The sequence below is a fragment of the Diabrotica undecimpunctata genome, chromosome 2 (assembly GCF_040954645.1).
Source record: "Diabrotica undecimpunctata isolate CICGRU chromosome 2, icDiaUnde3, whole genome shotgun sequence".
Classification (NCBI taxonomy): Eukaryota; Metazoa; Arthropoda; class Insecta; order Coleoptera; family Chrysomelidae; genus Diabrotica; species Diabrotica undecimpunctata.
In genome coordinates, this window is record NC_092804.1 from 118,053,786 (window position 1) to 118,075,662 (window position 21,877).

Here is a 21,877-nt window from a genome sequence, read left to right on the forward strand (position 1 = left end):
CAGAAAAATAATGATATTATTTAAATTTGTAGCAAAAATTATTATTTTTAGTTATTTTTGTTAATAACTTTTTTGCGTTAGGCTTTGACCTCCGTAGTACAACGCGGCATCCAGAGTTGAGAGCTTGAGAGTTGACAGTTTGAGAGCGCTTGCGCTGAAATTGCTGTACACAGTTTGCCCAAGAAGAAGAATACACTAGCTGAAAAACCAACGAGGCCAAACGTCAACCGATAATTTAATTAGTACGGTGTTTCAGTAGAATATACTTGCCCTGGAATTTTATCTTGTTAGGTGAAGACTTGCTGCAGGAGTGTAGCAAGTGCCACTAGGCAGTGTATACCGCTTCGGCGGGCGTCCACCGAGGGACCATTAAGCAGCGTTGGTATACGCAAAGGTAATACAGTCACTTTCCGAAACTACACAAAGCACGCTAGTGGAGCAAGCCTCTTCTCGAGGCTTGGCTTCGTGAGGCTGCGAAGTCCCTAGTGGTCTGTTTGTGTGTAGGACCCAGCCCAAATCGATATGCCTGGCTCAACCAGGTCTGCCATCTTGACCCGGTCGGCAACTCGTTCACAGACTGCCGCATTATCTGCTAACCTCTATTTCCTACTTCAACAAGATGACGATGACATCATCAAAATTCGTGATAACTCTTACAATCTCTACTCTTAAGCAAAGGACCTTATGAACATGCACACTGAGATGATTGCCTTACAAGCCCGCTTCAATATGAAAAGAAGCAAGATTGAAAGGAACGATCCTCACCGTAATATTCTCTCTAACATCGACTTCCCGGCATTACCATCCACACATCGAAAACTCTCTATTTCAAATAAGCAACCCACATCAAGGAAAACCCCATCTCGACCCCAATCTGCTTCTCGTTCTAAAGTTCAATCTCAATCTGCCTCTCAACCAGCCCCAAAAAACTCACAAACCCCTACTACTTCCAGACCCTCTACCAAGCCCCAATTATCCACTCAACCTCAAACCAATACCACATCGTTCGCCAAAGCAACTGCAGCCCCTCCATTATCAAGACCTCGCACAAATATTAATATCACTTACTCAACCAACAATCCGGAAACTATCGAATATCTAATCAAATATATTCCCCAAGATCTTTCGAATCAAAGAATCTTTTTCAGAATTCTAAACAGCACTCCAATGTTGTATCAAAAAATATGTTCCGTAAAAGTTCTTAACCACGGCATTGCCCACTTAAGAACTCTCCACTCAATGAATTCTGAAGACATTCCCCATTCTGATGAAATTTTCTGTGAATCTGCTAGTTTATAAGATACAGATCGAAAATCCTTTGCACCCAAGAATTATTCCACGAAATGAATTTATTATTCATTAAAATTTTTTTCTTATTAACAAACTTAAGTAATATTGACACTTTTTGCACCATGCCCGAAGAAGAGTTTTCGCACCATAATGAAATTACAATATATAATTGTTTTAGCGTTTTAAATTGTACTCTACCGGCCACTTCATGATACCCAGAAAACTGTAATGGTGGAAACTGGTCGTCGCAAGCTAAATTAATATATTGTGAGTAAGTATGTAACTTATTTCCACTCCCTTGTTTAAAATGTACTCACATGGGCAACTAATTCATTATTTGTATAATTTTAGTTTTTGACGTGACAACGTCTTAAATTAGGTTGTGGCTCGGAGTCATTTAAGAAAAAGTGTAACGCCCGCTCACGAGAGAGGCCCGCCGGACCGGCGAATGCCTTGCGTCTCTCTCCCACTCAAACATGATCGGTCCGCTGCGCGCGGCACTAGAGAATTAGGCGCGTTGAATCGCTAAAGTTGAAAATCGTTGAAAGTATCGTCAGCTGTGTCTGTAGTGAAAATGTGGAGTGCTTAGATTCGTCATTTACAACAACTACAACAATAAAGGTAAATAATTGTACACTAATATTTCATTATCGTAATCTATGATTGATTTATTAATTGTTAGATTGACACAAAAGTTGAGAAACTGAGTTTATAGGTTATGTCATACTATTGACAAATGTTGATAGTGTTAAGTAAATTATTAGTTTAAATCACTCTGCAATCAATCGTAATTCAGTCGATTGAGAAGAAACAGCGCGTATTGCTAGTCAAACATTTAAAATAACAAATTATAACTTCTAACCTGTCAAAACAGGGCGACCAAACAAACGAACTAAACCGACCAATCACCACGCGCGGAGTTAGAATTTAACTGTGTTTAGCAAGAATTTCAAATTCCAATTTTAGTAAATGTTTTAATTTTCAACTTTACCATTTACATTTACAAATTTTAATTAATTTCAAATTTATTTAGCAAAAATTTGAACCTTCGATCTGAATAAGTGTTTTGATTTTCAAATTGATTCTTTAAAATTAAAAATATTAAAATATATATAATCAGAAGTGAACGTCACATAACATTATCTGTACTTATTATTATTTAATATGTAGGCAAATACATGTGACCATACTTGGTAGACACAATTGGAAATAGTAATTTTTTATAACTGAAAAAAATAAATATATAAAATACTGGTAGCAAACAATAACTTCAATGATCGATATCTCCGCAACTAATTGATATATCGAAAAAATTTTCAAATAAATTTTGTAGAAAATAATAAGATCAATAATATAATATAAAATAAATAATATATAAAATAATATATAAACATATAATATATAAAATATAAATAATATATAAAATAATAATATAATAATATATAATATATAAAATAATATATATAAAATATAAAATAATATATAAAATAAATAGACAAAATCACTCAAATAGAAATTAGTTAAGTTTAAGTTTACATGTACAATGTTTTAGTAAACCAAATATATTTCTATAGTTAAAATTTGTACAATTCTTATTTTCATTCAATTCCTTGTTCCTATTGTGCAATTTAATAATATTTATATCAATAAATATTCTACCGAGAAAAAGACGTTGTCACGTAAAATCTTCGCCCGTAAAACCGACTTTACAGGCAACCGATTTTTTATTTAATTTATTTATCAAAATTAGCTTAAACTTAAACAAGATTAGTATGAACCTCGAAAGTAGAAATTTTAAGAGTTTTCTATAAATTTACAAGGCAAAACAGACGATACTAAAGATGTATAAATAATAATATATAATATAAATAGACATATGAAGGACATAAAAATATTATTCACAACATAATCTTTTCACCTAAGCAAAAGTCTTTGGCGAATTGGTTTCTTGTATTCATTAAAAGTACAGCGAAATAAAAGAAAGGACAGTTAATATTTGGTTTCACGTATAGTGCCCTTGTATATTCGCGTATACGTATTTCATCCTAGCTTAATTAAATCATCAGAGAAACTGGTACAGAAGCTCTAAACGTAAAAATAAATATTTTCTGTAAAAAGAAGCAAGAATACAAAGGCTTCGATTTAGACGCTATATAGACATGATAATAAATTTAGAAAGTAGAAATTCGAAGATTTCTATTGATGAAAGCAAAATTCAGATTTTTGCTTTAATATGTGCCTTATATAAATTTGCAAGGCAAAACAGACGATGCTAGAGATGTAAAATTAGTATGGTTGAATAAGTATGTTCAATACCTTTCTAACGAGATATGACTTACCATAAGGTCCCGTTTAAAATTATCAGTCGCAGTGGCTCTGTAACGCTATCTATCACTATTAAGGTACCTGTTATGACTAGTTCAGAAGCCTACGTCCGTTTATTTCCTTCCTCAAAATTTCACTATTATACTATAATCGTTTAAATGATACGAGCAGGAACGGGACGTTTGGTTAGCAGTGTATAAACCAGTGTCATAAAAAGAACCTCTTGTATTTTTAAGATTTATTTTTTCTCCTAAGGTCTCCTTTGTATTCATTGAGATGTTATGCTTTTGTCTTGCAGCTTTGTATAGTTTACCCTGAGTTAATATATGTTTCACGGAAAGAGCTGTTTGTAATTTTTGCATATTGGTCACTCAGTTAGTAGAAAGACATATTTATGGATAAAGTTCTATATTACAGCCGGAATTGCGTTATTCTCACTTAGTGTGTTCTCTTTGATGTAGGTTGGGACAACGGTTTCACTAATTATTTAATTTCTTTTAGTTTTGTGATGTACTCCACATGTTTTGCCACGCACTAAACACTAACGATTTAATTTCAGATTCCAAATCATAAGAACAAACCTTGGTATCGTAAATATAGTCCTGGCTAAAGTACGTCTAGTGGGCTAGTTAGTTTGCTTCTTTATTTCCTGTTATACTTGAATGCGATGAGACAAACATAAAGTGACGGTGATCTTTTTTTCATTTAGGCTTTTAGGCACTAGATGGTTTATTAGTTACTTATTTTTAAAACTTTCTTGCAATATAATATTACCTAAAGTAAAATTAAAAACCTAATAAATTTATTTTTAATCTAGTTCTTATATACACCTGCTCTTTAATTTTCAAAACAGAAACTTTTGTCTTAAATATTAATTTACGGTATGTTAAGACCTTAGAATAGAGTTACGGCGTTGGTAGGTTGCTATTACCACTCCATATCTGTGTCTCAAATTGTTTACTTTTAGATCATAAACTGGTGATATGTATAGCTTTAAATGCGAATCAATTTCAAATGAAGGGATGAAGTACTTTAATCTTTTTAGTCTACCTTCAACTTTGACTGACCAAAAAACAAGCCATGGAAAACAACATCCCACAGAAAAAGACAAGCAACCGTGGACTAATAATACTCACGAGCTAAAAGAAATAATAAAGGAGAGAAACAGGACCAGAAGAGCCTACTAAAGGACTAGAAGACAGGAATTCAAGATCTACAAAGACAAACTTTTCGAAGAAATAAGGTCAAAAACCATAAAAATGTTTAGAAGATGTTAAAATCCAAGAAGAGAACAAAACAAAAGATACCGCAAATATTCGACGAAGAAGGAACTCAATAAAGAACTCAAGAACAGCGGATGCAATCGCAAGAAAAACGGCAGCAACACATAGGCAAAATCAAAATATGTCGGACGAAACAACCAAACAAGAGGTTGACAACACCTACGAGTGAATAAGAAGTAACGAATTTTTAGTAGAGAAAGAAGAAAATCATATACAGAAGACTAATAAAGCACGCGGAAAGAAGGAGAATAATTTAAGACGCCCAATTTGGATTCACAAGAGAAAGAAACTGCGAACTACAACTAGCAAGGGTAATTAGTGACACGTAGATATGCTTCAACAGAAACCAGAAAACTGGAATGGCCATCCTTGACATCGAAAAGGCATACGGCACGATCAAAGAAAGCTCTTATTTACAAGATGAGCTGAGCTAAATTGTCTTAATATGTGGTGAATAGATGTGATTCATAATGAACATAAGACAATGGAGAAGAAGGGCACAAGAGAGATCTGAATGGAAGGACATAGCCAGACAGGCAAAGACCCATCCAGGGTTATGATGCCAAAAGAAGAAGAAGAAGAAGATGTGATTCATATTTATCTAATAGAACATTTCAAGTTTCAGCTGTCCAAAAGATGTCCATGTTGCAAGAAGTCCAAGAAGGAATGCCTCAGGGCAGTATCCTATCGCTACTTTTATACAACGGTTTTTTTGTTTCAGACGTACCAATAGATGCAAGAACAAATATACAACACTATAAACATATCAGGAAAAGAGGATAGAAGAACAATCCAGACGTTAGAAAATCACTAAAAAGAATATCAGCATTCACGGATAAATGGAAAATCAAGATAAACTCCGAGAAGATACAATTCATCACCTTTTCACATTAACCGAACTCACCAATTGTCGATATCACGATGAAAGGAAACGTCATGCATTCAGAAACATCAGTCAAGTATTTAGGAGTCCACATCCTCAGAAGATTTAACTTCACGAAACATAGTTAAGAAACAAAGGTAAAAACAAATGTAGCTAAAAAAAATAATACTCTAAAAAAACAGAGACGTCATGTTATAGACTAATCGACGGGTCGACATGGAAAGATAGAATTTCAAATGCAACCATCAACAGACATTACTAAGGAAGGTGGCTGAGAACAGGACAAGATACTTCTTCCACCAAGCCACAAGAAAACAGAAATCGTATTCAGAGGATGCACCGAAGCAAGCACAGGATGATTAAACATCTGATCAGGAACTAGTCAAGTGGTTGCCATCAAGAAAGTAAGTAGAAGCACTTACAGAAAAAGACGCAATGGAGTCAACAACAGAAACAAACAAACACATGACGAGGATGTGGTTCAGACAGCAGATGGTGCAAATGCGGGACATCAGAAGAAAGAAGACTAAAATATTTTAAGTTTTAAATATCTTATGTTTGAAATATTAATTTTAGCAAGGCAATAAATGTTTTTATTTTTATTTTTAATATACAGGGTGTCCAAAAACTCTCCCGACAAACGAAAACTTAATTAATTAATTGCGAATTTCTAGTAACGTTTATGGGCGTCCGTTTTGGGTAGGTCAATGGTTATTTTAACGCATAACTTTTTTGTCTTTAACTTTTAGGAATTTGTGATACTAGATTATTAAATTTTGGGTACTCTAGTACTAAAAGGTACTCTTACCTTAATTCATTTTATAAATTACCGTAGAATGGGGTGACTTTGATTCTATAAGGTGACTTTGATAAAACATGAATATTTTGTTTCAAGAGAGTATACAACCCAAATGTTTCGTCCGTTATGGTGGTTGTCTGAACTTGATTTCAGTGCACATGTTGATTCACTATAGCAGAAGGTGTTTGTGGCCAATATCAAAAGTATACGGTTGTAAATTCACCATTGAAGTTTTTGTTTGAATTTGAAGATTTTATATTGTGTTACTAAATTTAAACATACAGCTCTTACAATAGAATTGCAGGTAATTTTGTGTATGTTGCCTTAATGTAGGTCTAGTTGTCACTATTTTAAAATATTTAACCTAACTTATTTCCGTAACTACTCCATGAAATTGAATGATTTCTTATCCGGGGTCACTTTGATACATTTTTCGGGGTGACTTTGATACTTTATTTCTTTTTATAGTTTGCTTAATGAAACTTCAAACCGTTAATTATTTTCAGGATTTCGTCATTATCTGCATGAAAAGAAAAAATGCCGCGAGTTTATAAACGAAAGTTGGGATCAAGAAGCTACAAGAACTTCTCTGACGAAACTCTTGAACATGCTCTGCTTCAAATAGTAAACGAAAACTTGTCTGTTAAAGCCGCTTCAGAAAGATTTAAAATTCCGTATGGTACTTTATATAATAAATACAAAGGGAAGCATGTGAAGAAGCCAGGGGGCCAAACTGAGTTGACGGAGCTGGAGGAAAAATCAATCGTGTCCTGCATTGTCAAATGTGCAGATTGGGGATTTCCATTATCGACGCTAGATGTACAACTTTTCACTAAGAGTTATTTAGAAAGAACTGGAAGAATTATCTCTAAATTTAAAAACGGGGTAAGTCCTGGTAACGACTGGGTAAAACTTTTTTTAGAGAGACATAGTCAGCAAATCTCTGAACGACTTGCGTCTAACATTACTAGAGCTCGGGCAGGTGTCACAAAAGAAACGATAGAATCATATTTCAATAATTTAAGAACAACTCTCTCAAATTGCCCTCCATCACACGATTTCAATTACGATGAAACCAACGTTAGTGATGATCCGGGGAAAAGAAGATTGCTTTATAGAAGAGGGACCAAATATCCAGAACAAATCACTAATCATAGTAAAGCCGCCACATCAATAATGATGTGCGGTGCTGCTGATGGTACACTACTCCCTCCTTATATAATATATGGCAGCGAACATATGTGGGATGCATGGACATTAGGAGGTCCACAGGGCTCTCCTTGTTGTAGTAGTGGATGTTGCGCAAGAGGAGCTAGATATAACCGAACAAAAAATGGGTGGATGGAGGTAACTTGTTTTACAGACTGGTTTGAGACCATATTATTACCCCACGCAAGACGGCTGGAAGGTAAAAAAGTTATGATCGGCGACAACTTGGCGTCTCACTTTTCAGATCATGTTTTAGAATTGTGTGAATTGCACAATATTGAATTTGCGTGCCTTCCCAGTAATTCAACACACATATGCCAGCCTTTGGATGTGTCTTTTTTTAAACCCATGAAAGTCTCTTGGCGAAAAGTTTTGACGGAATTTAAATTGCGACACTAAAAAATTACTGGTGTACCTAAAGATCAATTTCCGTCGTTATTAAAAAAATGCTTGGAATTAATGGATCAGACAATTGCAAAAACTGAGTACAAATATGGAGATTGTAAAAAAAGTGCAATTAAGAGAGTTTTGAAGAATGGGTTCGAGGCTTGTGGCATGGTCCCTTTCGATCCAAATAAAGTCTTTAGTAAGATTACACCAATCAACCATGATGTTGATTATGTAGAACCTCTGATTAACGACAGCCTCACAGACTATCTGATGAATAAGAAGTCCGAGATAGAAGTTACTAAACGGCAAAGTAAAAAGAAACTTCATATCCAACCTGGTAAAAGTGTAAGTCGACATATAACGGCAGATGACAGCTCCTCCGATAGCGAGTTAAACAGCTATAATAGTGAAAGCGAAAATGAAATTGAAAATGAAGATTCTGTGGAGGACCAATCATATGAAGATGAGATGAATACAAAACCCTCCCTTGCTGAATTGAATGTTGGAACTTACGTGCTTGTAAAAATTATGTCAGGTAAACAAAAATGTAAAAATTACGTATATGCCGGAAGGATACAAGAGAAATTACCTTTTGACGAATACGAACTCATTGGACTTAAATCACTGGATGAGACCCATAAACATTTTAAAGTTGTGGAGACCGACGTTTTTAACGCTCCTTTCTATGATATCTTAGCAATTCTGAAGACCCCATCGGTTGAAACAAATGAAACAGCAACTACATGTACATTTCCTGGCAGAGTTGATGTTAAAGAAAAATAACTTTGATTTTGTTTCCGTTCAAAATACATTCTTTTGGCTTTTTTTACTATTTTATACTGTTTTACTAATTTGCTAAAATGTTTTTTACCTGAATAAAGTATTAGCTACCTGTAAAATTATTTATTATATAGTAATTATTGTGCCTATAGCAGCTGTCAAAGTCACCCCAAAAATTAAAATTGAAATATCTAAAAATTGGCTTGATCGATTTAAAAATGGGTTGACATTGACACCATTACAGCTTTTATGCATCGTCCAAGCTATTTTAAAATAGGATATCAAAGTGACCCCACATCAATGGGTGATTTTGATATACCATTACTTATTTTTTTTGAGAAAATCCTCAATTTAAAGATATATATACTAACAGTATAAATTACATAAACATAAGATGCATCCCAATGGACATTTTTCCACATTTTCGGGATCACCTATTCAAAAGTAACGTAAGAAAATATAAAAAAAATTAACAAAGTCACCCCGTTCTACGGTACCTTTTGTTTCAATAAATGCTGAACACAATTCTTAAAATATGTTTGGGAAACGTGGCAAAATATCAATTTGAAACAAAATTTTATTTAAAGGTTTTTAAAAACAAAGTAATTATTAAGATGGAACAAAACTACAAGTAACACAAAAGAACCAGTATCAAAGGTAGATAGTAACAAAAGATACTCAAAGTGATGACCGTTAGTTTCTCTTATATATTCTCAAATACAATAATCACAAGGATTCTAATCCGGCAACCTTGGTGGCCAAGGAACTGGACCGCCTCTTCCAATCCAGTGGCTTTCGTACATTCATACATTTCGTACATCAAGAAATCCTCGTATATTCTTGCTTAAGTTGATCGGGCAGCCATCACGTAGAAACCATAAGCTTTGTCGAATATTTAAAGACACGTCATTTAACAAATCAGGTAAAATATTTTGCAGGAAAGGTGAATAATCAGCACCATTTAAACAAGCCGGCAATTCCACGGGTCCAAGTAGATAATCGTCAACTACTCCTATCCACACGTTTATGCTAAATCTATGCTGATGCTCAAATTCTTAAACAATGTGGGAGTTGTCACTAACGTACGAATAATAATGTGTCTGATGTACATTAAAAATTTAATTTTTTGTGAATGTAGCATCGACGTAAAAAAATGTTTCGGAAAAAATCTTTATTTTGATTTTTCTGATTTTGTAACCATATAGCGACTTCTTCACGAGCAGGAAAATCTCCTTGTAGCAGTGCTTGTTTCTTTGTTAAATGAAAAGGATATAAATTTTCGTTGTGTAACATATTTCCTGCGGAAGATTTTGAAATACATGGCAGATAGTCTTCGAACGTTAATTTGTAAATTTTTATCAACTTTTTCGCCCCGTTTCATAATTTTTTGGGAACACTGAACTTGTTTCTCTTACTCGGGAAATTTTTTAGTGTATTTACGTTACTGCTCGAACGTTACACCTCATTTTGCAATAAACTAAATGCATATCAGCGTATTGCTCATTAGTAAAAACCATTTTTGTTAAATTGAAATTGTTGTGTGTGAATGCCACAAAGTAAAAACTAAACGAAAAACTTCACGAGCTGACAACAATTTGACAATGAAAGTTATGCGTTAAAATAACCATTGACCTACCCAAAACGGACGCCTATGACCGATACTAGAAACTAACTATTAACGGAATCGATTTTACTCTGGTGGATAAATAATCGTACCAGTTTTCGTTAGGAAGCATTTTCAAACTAGGTGAATTGGTTTGAATTGTCTTAAAATTATACATGATAAGTGACGAGACTTTAAGACAACTTTCATCTATCTTATCTATTGTTAGAACAAGTCCATTTTTGTCTTAGTGATTACCTATTTTGTTACCTTATATTACAAATGTAATGTATGGGTTATTCGATCTCGTTATGTGGCTAGTGTTAACTACTCTTTAGATCCTCAGTAATTACCACATGTTCAATTTAACCGTCAACATTTTACCTTTATGCATTAATATTTTTTAACGTAGTTTTTAACGTTTACGTAGTTTCTTACTAAAACAAGAATTACGCTGATCAGATAAACAAAATAAAAATAGAGATTTCTTTAAAATCGTAGTAAAATAATACTACGTTTCTTTAAAAACACTTTAAAACAGATATTCAAACATACAACGAAAAATTAAGTTTGCCTTTGTTTAAAATTGGTCTTTGATGCTGCTAATGGCGCTCGACTCCAAATTAAAAGGCTTTAAAGATTGGAACTGACCTCGTTGAGGAACAGGAATTTAATTACAGATTACCAACCAGTGAATTCCTTGATGCAACTAACTCGAAAATACAAGCAAATTCAGCTTTGCTATGCAATTAATCAATGCACATTTAAGTTCATTAGAGGCAGATAATTAGGTTAACTGCGAAATTATTTGATTATAATTATGCTTTGTCTTGTAAATATATCAAGTAATTAATTATATTTTATAAAATATATTTATAACTAAAAATCTATAGGATTCACAAATTAAATAAAAATTAAATTGCGACATAATTTAGATATTTTTAATCGCTTTCTTTATATGACAATCTGCTTTTCTTTTTTAAGTTTATCTTCGAAGAAGTGTACCTTTCTGTGTTCGTCCATTATGTTTTAACCGCTATAGTTTTTTTACAGTGATCTTGGTAGTTTAGGGTTAGGTTAGGTCTGATATATGGCTACGTTAGTGGGCGCTTAACCAACCTTCCACTCGACCTAATTGTGGCTCGTACCTAGGATAAAGTTCTTTAACCTTAGGTTAAGGTCCTTTTATTTCAGACTTTTTAACAAAGTCTATAGTTAGACTAATCTGTAGTCATTATGACCTTAGGGGACACTTTTACAAAGTCGTAGAGCTCGAGTTGATAGTGCTCAAATGTATCGACCTTAATTGTATTGACCCATTAATGATTTTGTTTATGTACTCGTTAAGGCAGAAGTCGCCTGTTAGAAGAGCTACGATAATTCGCAAATTATTTCTATTCATATTTGGTAGATCTTTGGAACTTTTCCTCGAAGGTTCATGTATAAAAGCTTCTGAATATTTGAGACCCACTTGTTCGTACCACTGGTTACGTTTCATTCGTTCCATTCAGTCCGATATTGTTCTTTTAGCTGTACTTCTTGGTAGGCCAATGACAGATTCTGGGCCTATGAATGTTTCTTTTGCCTTTCCCCTGGCGTAAGTCCGCTTTTTTGTTTCCTTATATACCAGTATCTCCTGGCACTTAGAATAAACTTAATTTGTTGATTTTTACGATCTGCATCAGATTCAGAATACAGTTCCAAACTAACTTGTAGTCAATCCAATTTGACTCCAGTGACTTTAATGCCACCTGGCTATCAGTTATAATTTTATAGATCTGTTTCTGCAGTTCCTCTTAATAAGTTCTTGCAGGTAGATCTCTATATCATATGTTTCTGTTTCAAAGATAATAGGATGATTAACTAGACTTTATTAGGGTTTAGCCTTGGTATAGCTCCAGCTTCAACTCCTTTATCAGTTTTAGAGCCGTTAGTTTACTAGCGTTGATGTTTCGGTATGAGATTAGTTTTTGTTGACACCCATTCGTCCCTTTCTGATTAAAGGACGGTAAACGGCTTTTTAAAATTATAAGTAAATAATACATTTGCTATTATTTCCAATTCTGTGACATGTTTAATTATCTCTCCAGATTTGATCCCGATATCCTTTTGCCCTGCTTCCAGGCGTCTTATCTGATTTCCATATGCTTCTACCTTCGTCTCATTCTCAATCCATAGGCGGTTGGGGTAGTTGACATCCGGCCTAAATATAATTAAGCATGCTTGTAGTTGACCACCTTTTTGGTGGTATCTTGTTGGTATACACATGTTATCTCGTAATCAACAAGTGATTTTTTCAGTTTTAAAGATTTTGTTTTTATTTTGCTGAAATATTGATTTAAAAGGTTGTTGTTATATTTGGCTTAAAGATTCGTTAGTTGTTCGGATAAACCTTTTATATATGAAAGAGTTAAAAAAGTATACATTATATCTATGTAAACGCTAATAAATGAATGTCCTTTATACACAGCAACTAAATAAACGCAAATAAATCTCTAAGCAAGCTCTAATATATTACAATTATACTCATAATTCTACTCGTACATCCTAATCATAGTCAGTAAAGTGATAGTTTATCGAACAAAGACTATGAGTCAATATGAGCAAGTGAACCACGCAAGTTATTGACGTGTCCGATAAAGACTTTACTGACGTGGAGGCGCATACAACCTTTTATCATTCAACAAATTATCAACAAATCTACTTATATTAAAATTACTTATATTTAATAATATATTCGTTATAAAATGTAGGGCAGAAAGAATGGCTTCTTATCAGTCCAATAAAAAATTATATTTAGATAGTAAAAAAATATATGTATAAGTTACACAAAAATATAAGTGGTTCTTCCCTTTGGTAATGCAATAAGTTTCGTGTAAGTTGTGTTTGTGAAATAAAGGTTTTATTGTAAAAAGTTGCCTAAATTATTCCTGGCGTTCTAACCAGTGAAGTTTCTTTAATGTTAAAAAACCCAACACTTACACCTTGGACATTAATTCCTACAATCGAAGTTTTTTAATTGAAACTGTATGAAATATGAAGATGATTTTGTTTGTTTTTTTGATTGTCAACAAATATGACCTTTGTTGACAACTATTTTATGGGATGGACTTTGGTTGTAAATTTTGATACTTCAATAAGAAATAATCTCCAGGTTTTCCCATTTAAGTCTTATCCTCGAAAATCCAACGGTAAAATTCAGTGCGATATCTATTTCAAAAATATCTTTCTTTACAAAAACAAAATCTATTCACAAAGAATAGTCTAAACGTCATCTAAAGTTGGGCTTTTTACCTACTTACAACCGGACACCCACCCCCTTTAGTGAAAAGTCTTGGGTCTATACAATAAAGCGAGCGGGAGGTCTTCTATTCAGTGCGGTTATGGTGTAATTAGAATAATAGGAGTATACCAGAGTAATATTATTTATTAAATAATTGATTCACAACTTAGCAAAGGTACATACAGGTGTATAATAAGATATTTTAAGGTCACAGTATTGCCGAATTCGTCTTTTTATGTCTTATATTTTCTTTTGTTTTTTTTTTGTTACTTTTTTACTGACAAATTGGCTTTTAACGTAGAATTACAGTTTGATGATAAATATTCTAAAATAGAAAATGTTGAGATGTGGCGAATAAAAACATTCATGAAATTAAAATGAAATGATTTACGTCTATTAATAGTGCGATTTATAAAATTAGTACTTGAAGCCCAAATCGCGGGAGGAATATGTGCATCAGTTTTCAAATATTTATTATTTACTATACAATTTCTAAATTGAACCACTTTCACTTCTTTTGGGTAATAATGTATCTGTTTTGACAACTAAATAAGTAATTAGACAAAATAATGAGTATTATTTTGAAATTATTAATTTCAAAACAGGAGTTTAAAGAATTAGAAGGAGGTAGTCCGGGCCCAGTTGAACGGTCAAGCTTATTCCAGTGGAATAAGTAGGAAGTGCCAAAACTAAATCATCTACATATCTTTTAATAAAAGGAATGAAAAAAAAGCAATTGTTGATACAATCACTGATAACATCATCCATGACATAGCTACTTAGAATGGGTGAAAGACTAGATCCCATAATTTAAACAAAAGGTCAGAAATTCAAAATCTAAGCAAAATTTATAATTATATTATTTCTATGTAGTTTATATATGAAACCAGTAAAATATCACATTTTGATTTAATTTTCCATGTATTTGTTACATTTTTTCAGGCATCTATCAATGGTGAATAAATCTTCTTCTTTTTTGTTACTAAACAAAAAAGAATTTTTATACAAAATTTTATTTTTGGCAATATAATTGTCAAAAATAAAAATTTTAAGTTGATATTTATAACATTAAGGCTTAATTGTAATTGTCACCATTCAAATTTATTTATAAATTCAATTGTTTTTATGTTAAGAAACTTTTTCAAAATTATATTAAATTTTCAGAGAAGCATTTATTAGATTATAGCATTTTTGTATTAATATTTTTTGAAATATGTTAGCAGCATTTTTATATACTAAACTAATTTTATTTGGTGAGTTAACAAAAATTTTTTCTTTCTAGTTCAACTTTGTAAGATATTTTGTATTTTTTAGCGGCTCTTGATAATAATTGTAAACACAATTGAAAGCTCGAGTAAAAAATAGTTAACAAATAGCCCCTTTTTTGACTCCAACCCATCCAAAACAGTTTTATATTTTTTCCAAACGAGTCACAAGTACTTCTTCTTATACATATATATATATATATATATATATATATATATATATATATATATATATATATATATATATATATATATAATATATATACACGATATTGAAGGAGGCTCCAACATAGACAATCAACAAAATCTACATCGTCAACTACACAGTGAAAACCCAACAATACTAGAAGTGTCAAATGCCGTCTTAAAACTCAACGAAAATAGAGCCCCAGGAATCGATTAAATCTGTTGGGAAATGTATAAAAAAGGTGTTGATCAACTTTTTGCAGTAATCCATAAACTAATAGTACTTATATGGCAGAATGAATTGGTACCAGAAGAGTGGCTAAAAGAAATAATATGCGTTGCATAAAAAGGGCGATCAACTAGATTGTAAGAACTATAGAGACATTACTCTGTGAGCATCTGCGTATAAAATCTTCGGCAATGTATTGTTTGAAAGACTTTTTACACATTGCATTTACACATTAAACATTTTACAAAGAATATTGTTGGTCAATATCAATGCGGATTTACTGCTGCAAAATCAACTATACATCAAATTCAAGCACATGGGCAGATTCTAGAAAAGTCACTAGAATATAACATAGATACACACTATCTCTTCGTTGACTTCAAAAGAAACTATGACAGTGTTAACAGAACTGAATTATATAATGAAATAATAGACTTTGTTTGGGATCACACCGAAGTTGGTTAAGTTGACCCAACTAACAATGCAAAACGTAAGCTCGTGCGTTAGAATTGAAGGAGAAAACTCTACATGCTTTGACGTTAATGATGGTCAAATACAGGGGGAGGCTCTGGCGTGTCTCCTCTTTAATGTTGACTTGGGAAAGGCAACCAGAAAATTAAATATTAGAATGAATGTTACTATTTTTAATAGAACCATGAGAAACATGGTGTAGTGTTTTACAAGGCTTGCGGAGCAATGTCTTATGAGTCTACACCATGTCTTATGAGATTTATGAGGAGAATTTATGAAACTTGGATGTATACTGAGTAATTATTTCAAAAATTTACAACTAAGGATTTAATTTGTTACATGTAAATATACTGTGTTACTATATGGATGTGAAACATGGATCATGAAGGATAATATGATGGACAATTTAGGATGTGACTCAGGTATATGATAAAGTATGGCAAAGACGCCATAACTATAAACTAAGACTACATTTACCAAAACAATACTCTCAAATACTTGGAAAGATATTTCAGAATTAAACAGAACTACAGCAGGGCTGCCACAAAGAAGTGTCTTTACCTTTTGTATACGTGTTATATTATTGTTTTAGAAAATAATACAATTGCAACATTTACCGATGACACTGCTATCATAGCAATATGCAAAACCAGCGAGGAAGCGACAGAAAAATTACACAGATGTTAATCAAATATATACTCCAGGGAAATAAGCAAAAAATAGACCATGTTCGTGACACTCAATACTCCAGGTCGCTGACAACTTTTTTAGTTATTGTAGACCTTATAGGAAGAAAACCCACTTGTTTCCTGCCGTAAATTTGGAGCCGTTTTTAATTATTAACAATTTATTGCAAAAAACGCGATTTTTTCTATGATTATTAATGATACTAGGTATTAAAAAAATAGATTTTTGGAAGAAAATTATTTTTTCACGAATTGTTTAAACAACTAGACCATTTATTAATTAATTATTATATAAACAAATTACATTTGTAATGTACGTAGAAATTACATACAAATTAAAAAAAGAGTGATCAAAATCCATTGAGTAGATCCGGAGATATAGAAAATTTTATTAGTTTAAAATTGTTTGTTCGGTATTTAAACGCCATGGATTTGTGGGTTTTTTCTAGTCACTATTTGAACTACATTTTTGGAAATTCGTAGAGGGTCCTGTAAAGGTACAATGTTTGTGCAATTTTTTTAACAAAAAATACAAATCCCATTCTTTAACATGGCGTCAATAAGGTTCCTTAATTATTATAATCAAATTAGCTGTGAATTAACAAAAAAACATGGCTAACTTTGGCCCAAATTAACCTAGGCCAAATTTTTTTATTTGAAAATTCGGGTGAAAATACTAGCTTTTCTAATGTAAAAAAAGATTTTTTCTAGGGACAATGTTTTTAAAGGTATTCTAAATGTTTATAAACTACATAATTTCAAAAATTTTACATCAGGATTTTTGACTATAATAAATTATTCTTTTATTTTTTTTAATGCATGTTGATAGTATAAGTCTTTTGCTTTTATTTGTCACCCACAGAATTACCCTATCTTTATTATTTTCTATGTCTGTTGTTATTGTAAAAAAAAAGGTCTCTGAGATAAATAAATACAATAACTTTTAAACTAATTAATATATCGATCCCAAATTTTGAGGGTTTGTTAAGTACCCCAATACCCAACTTTGGGTGGAACTCTAAAGTTTAAAGTTTAAGTTTACTAAAAGTTTTTAACAAATATCAATTGTCACTTATTTTGCAGTTTTATGTCAATTATTTAGGTTTCTAATGAAGTGCAAAAAATAGAAAAAATCGCGTTTTTTTCATTAAATTGTTAATCATTAAAAAACGGCTCCGAACTTTAGACAGGAAACAGATAGGTTTTCTTCTTATAGGTCTACAATAACTAAAAAAGTTGTCAGCTACCCGGATTATTAAGTGTCACGAGAAAATCCTTATTACCCTGGACTAATATGACTGGACAAGCAAGTGACGAAACAAACTTCATATATTATGTAAACTTTACTAACAAAAGCGTTTAAAATAAATATTCCAATAACTATAAATAATCAAATTCCATATTCAAATACTGCAAAATATTTGGGTATTGTCCAATAAATATAAATAATTAAATTCCATATTCAAATACTGCAAAATATTTGGGTATTACTCTTTAATAAGCCCTAATAATGTTATTCAACATTATTTATGAGAGAGTGTATATTTCTTAACTACCTGTCGGCGAGAATCCAGAATTTATCGACAAAGACAGCCTGTACTGACCGAGAGAGAGTAACATTTAGCAGAACTTTGAGATTTTTTAAAAAGTTTATATCAAATAGCTGCTTTGTGTTACACTTTATGTTAAAAATAAAAACAGATTCGGAAAGTGGGCCAAATTCTGTAGTGCCCTATAAAAAAAAAAATTTACGTTTATTTTAACCAAAAATATTTGAAAAAAAAATTGTTTAAACAATTTATTAATTTACAACCAAATAGTGCACTAGAACTTTTTAAGACCTTTCATATAAAAAAAGAATCATCTCAATATCTGCCACAGTTTTTGCGTTATTTGATATAAACTTTTACATTGGAATTATTTAGCTATGCCCAGAATCGCGAGAAACGGCCTTAAAAGCGCGGCTTTTACCATGAAATATTATAAACAAATTAAAAAAGATACACTTTTTGCTATATTTTGTTTAATCTATTTTTGCGACATTTCGTTAATGGCATACTGGCGATTTCATTATTTGACTAATTTCGGTGATAAAATAACGAAAAGAAAGAAAAAAAAAAAGAAGGAAGAAAGAAGTTTCTTACGATTTCTTATGAATTTCAACGGACGTGTATTGAATGTCTCCTTCTATTATCTTTTATATATAATTCGCAATCAAACTTTTATTGTTTTAGAATTAACAGCGACAAGAAATATTTATACAATTTAATATAGTCATGGTTTTATTAATAAATGCTTAAAAGTTCTATCCATGATACCCATATTTTTTTTTTATTTAAACATAGAGAACCCACATCACCACCAAGGGTTATTAGTGGGAAGACATCCACAGTAGTACAGTTTGATAAACTAAAGTTTATGTCTTTTAGAAACTGCAATAAATCCGAGATATTTGTCGTATGCGCTCTTCTCAAGTTTCCACTAATTCCTCGGCATGTTATCTGAGGTTGGAACTGCGGACAGTCGATCATCAGATGCTTCACGGTGACTTGAGTAGAGCAGTAGCTACAAATCGGAGCTGGTTCTTTATTTAGAAGGTGTTGGTGTGTTAGTATTGTTACGAACATACTTTTGGCATGGCCCAGGTAACGGTTGCATTGCATCTCTAATACTCTCGAAATTTCGCGGCGTATCGAGTGCGAGAGAGAATAACCGGTCACGTAGGCGAATTAGAGGTGGGACAACGCCAGAATATTCTCGAACCTAGTAACTGTAGTATATATAGTTAACAATGTTAGAAGTTTAAGTTAGTCGTTAAGATACTACCGAACTGTAAAGTTATAAATAAATGTATGTATATAAATTCGAACCGCTCGTTTTATTTAATCACGCTACAGTTGGTGTTACGGTGTGAGTACAAACAGATAAATTCAGCGGTGACTTTTGAAAAAGACTTTTGAACTTTTGAAAAGTATTATTCGTCGGGAACATCCGCGTAGTGATCTTTATATAAAAGAACATTTAAAAAGTACGTGTGTGCCTGACCAAAGATGCTGCTAGTAGAACTTTCAGTAAAACAGTTGCGTGAGCAGCTAGAAGAACGCGATGAAGACTGCAGTGGGTCCAAGAAGATACTCCAAGAACGACTGAAGACTGTTTTCAACAAGAATGGAGAAGACCCAGAGACATTCCAGTTTCAGTCAGCAGACGAAGCCGTTTTAACTAAAATAATTGATGGAAAATTCGAGAATATTTCCAAAAGATTCGATGAAACGTCTCAAATGATAGAAGAATCTTCTCGAAAGAATGATGAAAGATTCAACGAAACGTCTCAAATTATTAAAGAAATAGCTAGACAAAATGACGAGAAATTTGAAAATGTGTCTAGAAGATTCGATGAGACTTCTCAAATAATTAAAGAAGTATGTAATCAAAACAATGAGAAATTTGAAGAAGTCTCAAGAACATTCGATAAGATACAGAAAAATGTAAACGACAAGATAGAAGACGTAGAAGAGAAGATCAAACAATTAGAGACCATGATAACTAATACAAAAGTACTACCACCAGTTAATACAATAGCCTTAGATCCGGTAGTGAAAGAAGAATCACCTAGAGACGAAACGACACATAATATGAGATTCAAATTGCCACCATTTGATGGAAAGTCTTCTTGGTCCATATACCTTAGACAATTTGAAGCTATTTCGACAGCCAATCATTGGACAGAACAAGAAAAAGCTGTTTCCTTGACTGCTGCTTTACGAGGTGATGCTGCAGATATCCTAAGATCGATTCCTAAGGGTCAAGAAAAATGTTACCAGACCTTGTTCACTCGACTAGACAAACGTTACGGAGATGCCCATCTACAACAAGTCTACAAGGCGCAACTAAGAAGTAGAATTCAACGAGCAAGTGAAAATTTGCAAGAGTTTGAAGCAGATGTTGCTCGTATAGTGCGGTTGGCTTATCCGGAGGTACCAGACAACATTTTGGAAGAAATTGCTGTAGATACCTTCGTCAATGGGTTAAGAGAAAGTGAATTACAGAAAGCTTTACGACTAGCAAGACCGAAAGTTCTAGATGAAGCGCTCGCTATTGCCTTGGAACATGAAACAGCTAGTCAAACTTCACGGAGTCATCGGGTAAGAACCATTGAAGAAGGCGACGAACCAAACGATGAACGTCTGGAAGAAATGGTACGAAAAGTAGTTCGTAACACGATGCCGAAGAGACGCGAGCCCAGATGTTGGAATTGCGGTGACGTAGGTCATATTCGCCGTAATTGCAAGAAAATGATACAACAGTCGGAAAACTAGAACGGGTCGACAACAAGGGGCAACTGCCGACCTCGAGAAACACAGCCCCCACAGTAACTGTGAACATTACGTCCTCAGGTGGAATTCATAGCTTGTACATAAAGGGTCGTATCAATAATAAATGTAGATCGTTTTTGGTAGATACAGGTGCAACGAGAACTATTGCACGGCCAGAAGTAGTACGAGGCCATCTTAAATTATCGCCTGCAACAGTAAAGCTTAGAACAGCAACTGGTGAGATAATTATTACATATGGCGAGGCTAATATGTCAGTATCCATTGGCCAGACCACAGTGAAACATACAGTATTAATTGCAGAGATCTCCGATGAGTTCATATTGGGAATGGATTTACTAAGGAAAGTTGGGGCTGTATTGAATGTCAAAGATGGAGTTCTCGAGATCAGTGGTGGAGAGTTGCCGTTTCATGAAGACAAAGAAGATGTTATCAGCTTAATAACTACTTGTGACGTAACAATACCCGGTAATAGTGAGAAAATTTTGATGACCAGACCTGATGGTTACTGCCGAGAGGGAAGTTTAAGGATGGTCGAAGATGTGAATAATGCCGAGTTCCTAACGGCAAAAGCTTTGGTGAGAATTCGAGATGTCGTTCCTGTAAGAGTTATGAATTTAAAGGGAACTGCTATTAAGTTAAGTAAAAGAACTTTGATCGGACAGTGTGTTCCCGTGGCTTCGATTTGTTCCATGAATACTAATGAGAAACCGTCGAAATCTAAGTATCCAAAGGAGCTTGTTGAGACGATGATTAAAACGTGCCAAGATCTTGATGATGAACGAACTAAAAAAGTGAAGTCTATGCTGATAGAATTTCAAGATGTTTTTGCCATGGATAAGAAGGATAATGGCAAAACAA

General features: G+C 33.1%; 1 protein-coding gene across 2 annotated transcripts in view; it reads right to left on the minus strand.

Annotated features, from left to right (window-relative positions):
* The window catches only part of Cbp53E (Calbindin 53E), a 579,284-nt gene that overhangs the window by 13,213 nt on the left and 544,194 nt on the right, over positions 1–21,877 (minus strand). The gene's annotated exons all lie outside the window — the stretch shown is intronic.